The following is a 7,613-nucleotide window of genomic DNA, read 5'->3' on the forward strand; positions in this document are numbered from 1 at the left end:
CCAAGCCAGCTCACATTTGTGTGGTCAGTTCCTTATTTACTCCTACTTACTCTGTAGGGAACTTCTGGAAACTGAAGAGGAAGGTGGTTAAAGGGAAGAAGGTAGGTAGCTCAGAAATGGCCAAGGTTACTGCATCCTATACTCTCCCATTTTATGTTTGTTGGTTTTTTGTTTTGTTTTGTTTTTCTTTTTCTTTTTTTTTTGTTTTTTGCTTTTTGTTTTTTTTTTTTTTGACGAGCTCTCACAGCCCATACTGAGCTTGACCTTGCCACCTTGCACTCATGCTTCCACATCCAAGTTCTTGGATTATAGGAATTACTACCAATCCAACCTGTCTTTCCTATTGACTATACATATACTGACTGTTCCCATGACGACGATGATGATGATGTGTGTGAGCGCTGAGTGCTCTCTCTCTCTCTCTCTCTCTCTCTCTCTCACACACACACACACACACACACACACACACACACACGCACACACGCACACACACCACTTCAGGGAAAAAAGTTTTACTGTAATCTGACTTGTCTTTAAGCTCATAAACGTGCATCTACTAGGGATTATTTACAGAGGCCTTCACTGATTTCCTTATTTGTATTTTACTGAGTAAGGATAAAGTATAGTGAGGCACATATGAGAGATACAATGTCTGAAGAAAAGAGAGGGCCAGAATCCTGGGATAGTAAGATACTGGTAAGATTGACTGCACAATCGAAGAACAAAATAACTAAGTGAGATACGTTACTACTTGTATACATGAGTATTGAATCATGAAAATGACAGGAAGGACCAACCTGAAATGACAGAATGACAGGAAGGACCAACCTGAAAATGTTGCATGATAAATCAATTACACAGAGCAACCATAGGATGTCCAAGTTGGAAGCTTCCTTACACAAAGGTACATCCAGATAACTGATTCAAGTTCCTTAGCTGTGCATGTGGCACTTTTCAGCCTCTCTATGGCCAAGTTCATGCTTTACTCCACTCCTCATCCGATCAAGTTGTGTTCCTGAATTCCTGAAGATGCCCTGCTGGAGTCAGAGCAAAGACTCACCAAACACAAATCATGTTTGTTAGTGTTGTGACTAGAGGAAGTGCCCACCGAATCACTAGAAACTCATGAAAATTTCTGAAGCAGAAAAAAAGAAACAAACAACAACAACAATAACAACAACAACAATAACAACCCAAAGTGACCACCAAGGAAAGTAAGTCTTACGGACTTGGGAGAATATTCCAGATTTACCAAGTGATTGAGCTGCTGCTCCCTTGGAAAGATGCAGCAGCTCCCTCTTCTGGTGTATTCACATAGAAGGAAACTTCAGAGGATTGCTGAGGCACCCGGTCTTTGCTGTTCAAATGACACATCCTGAGTTTAAAAGTAACATATACTCACCACACAGAATATAAAAATGTGTGTAAGTGTAAGAATGTGAATCCATGTGCTCTCCCTCCCCAGAATACTGGCTATTTTGATGTATGTATAAAACGAAATTGGAAAGGAATTGTAATTGGTTAAACTGACATTTTTTTTTGTCTATCATTCATTATACGTTGACTATTTTCAATGGCCTCATTTCTTGAAAAAGTTCATGTCTTATTAGTTCCTTAAGGCAAATTCCTGATGAGTTATTGGATCGGAAATGTGGACATATTCAATATCCCCATCCAAGTTACCAAATTACCCTCTTCCAAGTCCTAATAGTGGAAGAGTGTGTAAGAGTGTGGCCTCTTCCCTGTGTTTCAACCTGAGTCTCAGCCTAGTTCTAATTCTCCTTTCAAGATAAATTACATGTTCATTTTTTTTATATTTGAGTTTCTAAGTTGCTCATTAACATTAAACATTTCATTGTTCATTTGCGAGTTTCTTTTGAGTCACTGCTATATTTTAGAATTTCATGTTTCAAACAAATTAAATTATGTACAATTTAACAGAAGCATATTTCACTATTATTAAGGAATTCCTGTATTGTAATGACTTTTCTCCTGTTTTCTACGTCATTTCATTTGTTTACAGTATTTAAAAAAAAGACTGTTTCTATTCAGACCATTCTAGCAAACTTCATGGATGTTGATGTTCTCCTATCAGGAAATCCAGTTGACATTCACCTGCGCTTTCTTCTCAGTATTTTTTAACATTTTGTTTTTTAATCCTAAATATCCAAAAGGCTTTCCATCATGCCAACCAAGAGCTTCATAGCAACCTAGCATATGTAAACTTTAGCCTTCTGTATCTGTCCTTACTGAAAATTTGTCATTTAATAATGATAAATCATTAAATAGTATTTTTTTAACTGCAATAGTTTTCTATTTATAGAAAACCCATTTATTTTAAAAAATGTTTCCTTCTGTTATATTTTTGACATGTGTTTTTGTTTGGTTCTACAGTTTTCTCAAACATGTAAGTAATTGTTGATTTGAAAATCTTTAGGTTTAAAGGTGAAATTGTCTTTGCTATTTTGCTGAATTCTTTTCTATCAGTGGCAGAATTTAGGCAAAATACCTTGGTTGTCATTTTATTTCTTTTCTGGTGATTCACCTTTTAAAGATTTATTTTATTTACTTACATTGGGGTGATACTGTATCCATTAAGAGTGCCCAAAAATGGGGTTGGGGATTTAGCTCAGTGGTAGAGCACTTGCCTAGGAAGCACAAGGCCCTGGGTTCGGTCCCCAGCTCTGAAAAAAGAACCAAAAAAAAAAAAAGAGTGCCCAAAAAAGTCAGTGCTGTAAGATTCCCCAGAGCTGGAGGTTCAGGCGTTTGTAAGCCACCTACATGGGTGCTCAGAACCACACCAGAGCCCTCTGAAAGGTCTTGTTCATAAACATTGAGCAATCTCTTCCAATCCCTGTGACTCGTTTTTAAATAGTTTGTCTTTTTTTTTAAATTAATGAACTTACTATCTTTACCCCCTTTGCCTTGCTTGCCCAGGGACCAATTTATTATTTTTTTGTGGACATGTCAAATAATATGCAGGATGCCCCTGACTTCAGAAGGTGCACAATTCAACTCTATTCAGTTACTCAAATTGAAGGTTAACTGAACACTCAAATGTAAAGTGACTTTTCTTTGTATTTACAAGAAATTACCAGAAGGAGGAAAAGAAAATGCAGACTATAAAAAAATCGTGGTTGGTGCTACTCCTTAAAGCATCTTATAAAGTCCTTCTCCCTATGCAGTATCACAGCCCTTTGTAGTCTATAAGGAGGTTGTTGTTTTTTCATCTTTATTAACTTGGGTATTTCTTATTTACATTTCGATTGTTATTCCCTGTCCCGGTTTCTGGGCCAACATCCCCCTAACCCCTCCCCCTCCCCTTCTATATGGGTGTTCCCCTCCCCATCCTCCCCCCCATTACCGCCCTCCCCCAACCCTGTACTATCTTCAAATAAGGAAACATTCCCCACTGTGGTGTCTCTGATAACTGGATGTTTGTTTTGTGACACTGGGTATTGAATCTAGAGTCTCATGCTCACTGAGCAAGCCTATCACTGTGCTCTATGTGGCTAGCCCACTTTTTAGTTTTTACTGTGAGTCTCATTCTATTTCCCAGGCCGGCCTTGCACTTACTCTGTAACCCAGAGGAACCTAGAACTTTCAATCCCCTTACCCAAATCTACTGCATAGCTGAAATTGCAGGCCTATACCGTCAAGCCCAGCTTCTGACAGCTGTTTAACATTGGGATGGGATTCTGAGTTCAAATTTCAGTCTATAAATACAAAGGACTGGAAACACTTTTTTCCTGTCATCGATGATTTTGAGACATCATCCTCAGGGTATCTGTTTCTCATAGCAACAAATGTCTTTGCTGGAAGGAGCAGAGGCTGAGAGGAAGAGAATTTTTTAGGTTGTTTTTTCATGTTATTTTTATTTATTCACTTTACATCTTGCTCACTGCCCCTTCCCCCTGGTCACTCATCCCCTTCTCCTTGTCCGCTGAGAGAGTGGAGCCCTTCTCTGGTATCCTCTTATTCTGGCAATCGAGTCTCTGTGGGACTAGGTGCAACCTCTTCCACTAAGAACAGACAAGGCAGCCCAGCTAGAAGAACATATCCCACAGACAGGCAACAGCTTTTGTGATAGTACCCACTCCAATTGTTCAGGACCCATATAATGGTCAAGCTTCACATCTGCTACATATGAGCAGGGAGGCCTAGGTCCAGTCCATGTATGTTCTTTGGTTGGTATATGTTCTTTGGTTAGTGGTTCAGTCTCTGAGAGCCCCAAGGGTTCAGGATAGTTAACTCCAGTGGAGTTTCTATCTCATGTGGAGTCCAAAATCCGAGGAAGAGAAGCTTTAAGGATACTGGAGCTCCATATTTAAGATGAAACTGTGAGAAGAGAAGCCTGTGAAATATTTGGAAGAGTAGTCCTGGTTGGAGGTAAGGGAGAAAGTCTCAGGGAAGCATGTGGTAGATAAGAAGCTTGCCCTACAGCAGCCAGGCAACTAGCCTCTCTGGACACCAGTGTGCTTCAAAGGGAAGGCTTCTTAAGTTTAACCTCCAACTAGATCCTGTCCGCTTCAACTGGTAGCAATTTGGTTTCTGTCACAGCCACCAGATCTGTGGTTTGCTCATTCTCTGTCCTAATGCTCCAAACTTTTCTTTTGGCCTCCTGGTAGCTCTACACTCAGTTTTCTCCTCTCCATTTGAAACATGAGTCAAATCCAGGTGTTACCGCTTTTTTAATTCACTAAGCAATCCTTTGAAAAGCAGGTTTGCTTACTGTTTACATTTATAGATAAAGACACACACACACACACACACACACACACACACACATGTATGTGCCAAATAATATGTCTCCAGCACATGCATTGGAGGGGTAATTGACCAAAGACTCTAAGCCGTAGCACTTGTCCCCACTCTTATCCTTACCCATGTGTTCCAGAACTGGGAAGCTGCTTGACTTGAGGAAATGCTATTCACTGAGGATTCAATGTGAAGAGACATGAGGGAAGAGCAACTATTTAGGGTAAAACTGAGAGTGAATTGCAGCTTACTGACACTAGAACAAGCGGGATGTTGGCATGATGTAAAGAGAAGGATGGGGAATTAGGCCTATTGGAAGGAAATCCTGGAAAAACAAACTCCAAAAGGGCTGTGAATTGGAATGGTGCTAAAGGTTGGCAAGCAAACATTAGCTGTATACTTTGACATTGAAAATATACATACAGAGCATGTTAGTTTACATATACTAATAAATAATAAAAGAACACTGAAGTGCCTTGTCTCTGGAAAGCCACTAAAACTCTTCTCACAAACAGTAGCAAGAATCTGCCACTTAGAAAATTTTATTGTGTTTTCTCCCTTCGCCACCTCTCCCCAAATTGCCCGTGTTTCCTGGCTCTCTTGATACTCTGGCCCATGGGTCCTGACTCATTGGGAGCTTCCTTTCCCTCTCTGCTATGGTCATATGTCTGTTGTCGGTCTAGATTCAAACTCTTTTTCAGTGACAATCCCTACTTTATGGGTTCAGCAGATGTTGATAATTTCTAACTCATCCCCTGCCGTCACATATTCTCTGAGACCCTTGTACACACCCATACGGAGACTAGCTATTGATTCCCTTTCCATGACCCTAACATAATACACCAACTTCTTCAGAACCTTACCTTTGAACATCAGTCCACACTGGCATCCAACCAGTGAAGAGTTTAACCTATTTTCTCTTCCCTACTTCTAAGTACAGTCAAGAACTGTGCTGTGCTCATTTCGCCTCTCATTATGTTCATAATATAGTTCTTTGTTCCACTGAAGAATGGTAGAGCATATAACAAGATCCCGTGGCTTTAAACCTTTGCCCATGCTCTGCTATAATGGAAACTTTGGCATACATCAATGATTAATTTTATCAAAATATATGAAAAACAATAATCATGACCTTAATGGAGGCACATTGTGGCACCATAGATCACAAGGTTAATTAATTAGTTATTGAAGCTTTAGAATTAATATCCCAAATGTTCTTTTTTCTCTCATATTTTCTATATTTTTGCTCTGAATCCTGGAACTTCAACTCTATCATCTCTCTCTTCTACTTTCTTTTCTTTCCTTCTCTCTTTCTTTCTTTCTTTCTCTCTTTCTTTCTTTCTTCCTGACCAGAGAAAAGTAAAAATGTTCATATAAACTGAAACTATAAGTCAACAGTTTCCTCTGACTTTGGGCTTAATTTGTTCTAAAACATTTTGGAGAAAAAAAAAGTGTCGTTCTTTACCTTGAGAAACTTCTTTGTTTCTATACCATTGAGCTTTTTTATTTTTTCAGCTGCTATACCTCTGGTTTTCCTCAGGCATGGTGATAGTATATTGTCTCTGAATATTCTAGATGGACTGTGCCTATTGCTCTGCTGGTGTGTAGACTGTGGGAGTGGGTGAGTTTTTTGCTTGAGGCCTAGCCTGTTTCCTCTCCTCTAAGTCTGGATGGTAGAAAGTGTGGTGTCTCAATTGGTTTACTTCTGTGAATTATAATCTTTGTGCCTTCCAAACTTTCTGCTATTATCACAAGAACCCTAAAATATTAGAATTAATTGTTACTGAAGACTTTCTCCTGTTATAGCTCACAAGGTTGTTAGAGGATCTAAAGAAAGCTTCTAGTGAAACATTGGCACTAACCCAATCCTAAGGTATTAATTGGAGTTTATCTAATCAGAACCAACTTTCCAAGCTGTTTTCTTTTTCCTCCAATTTTTAGGATATAAACTTCATAAAGTTAAATCAGAACAGAATGAGACAATGCCCATCTCACAACCATAGCTTCCTGAACCAGGAATGAGAAGATCTAAGGTAGATTCTACACCCACATGTGTTGAGGAAAGCCCAAAACATGGCTTAACTCACTAAGCTCTGGTTTCTCAGTCATGGAGCTGTTAAATCAGACATAGGTTGAAAGGGACAATTACTAGGGTTGAGATAGCTCAAGATAACTTGACTATTGACCTGACAGATTGCACCTCTGGAATCTGGATATAGAAGACATACATCTCAGCAGAGGTTGTTGGAATGTAAGTAACACTGTAGATTTCAATGGCCTTAGAAATAATGTCTTAAAAACATTCAAGCACTAACCTTCACCAACAAACTCAAAATCCCAACACATAAATTTGTACACATGAAAGAGTGAATAATTTACATATTTTGTTAACTGTTCGCATATCAGAGAACATGATTCATAAAGGGGACACTCATGACTCAATGAGCAACAGTGACATCATCACCATCATCATCACCACCACCACCATCATTACCATCATCGTCATCATCACCATCATCATCATCTCTTTGTGATGGAAACATACCAAGAGATGAAAAATGGGAGAATGGAAAAGGGTTAAAAAAGGAAGAAACAGAATTTGTCATTTTAGATTCAAAAAGTTGAAATCCAGACTAGAAAGTGGACAGGAAGTCAAATAAATTATAAGAAATATTTCTTAAGCTACAAGAAATAGTAGAGCAAATAGATTGAAAAGTGCAAACTGTGTTTCAGGAATTTCTAATAAAAATTAATACAAAATCAGTTCCTTTCCTCTGACAGATGAAAGGTGCTGCTTTATTTTGTGGGTTGAACATGGGTTGACCAAGTAGGAGCAAGCACATCAGAATTAATAA

General features: G+C 38.8%; 1 long non-coding RNA gene across 2 annotated transcripts in view; it reads left to right on the plus strand.

The window, feature by feature from the left end:
* LOC148000195 (uncharacterized) overlaps nucleotides 1-7,613 on the plus strand; it is a 279,681-nt gene that overhangs the window by 16,744 nt on the left and 255,324 nt on the right. The gene's annotated exons all lie outside the window — the stretch shown is intronic.

The sequence above is a fragment of the Rattus norvegicus genome, chromosome 17 (assembly GCF_021556685.1).
Source record: "Rattus norvegicus strain SHRSP/BbbUtx chromosome 17, alternate assembly SHRSP_T2T, whole genome shotgun sequence".
NCBI classification, from domain to species: domain Eukaryota; kingdom Metazoa; phylum Chordata; class Mammalia; order Rodentia; family Muridae; genus Rattus; species Rattus norvegicus.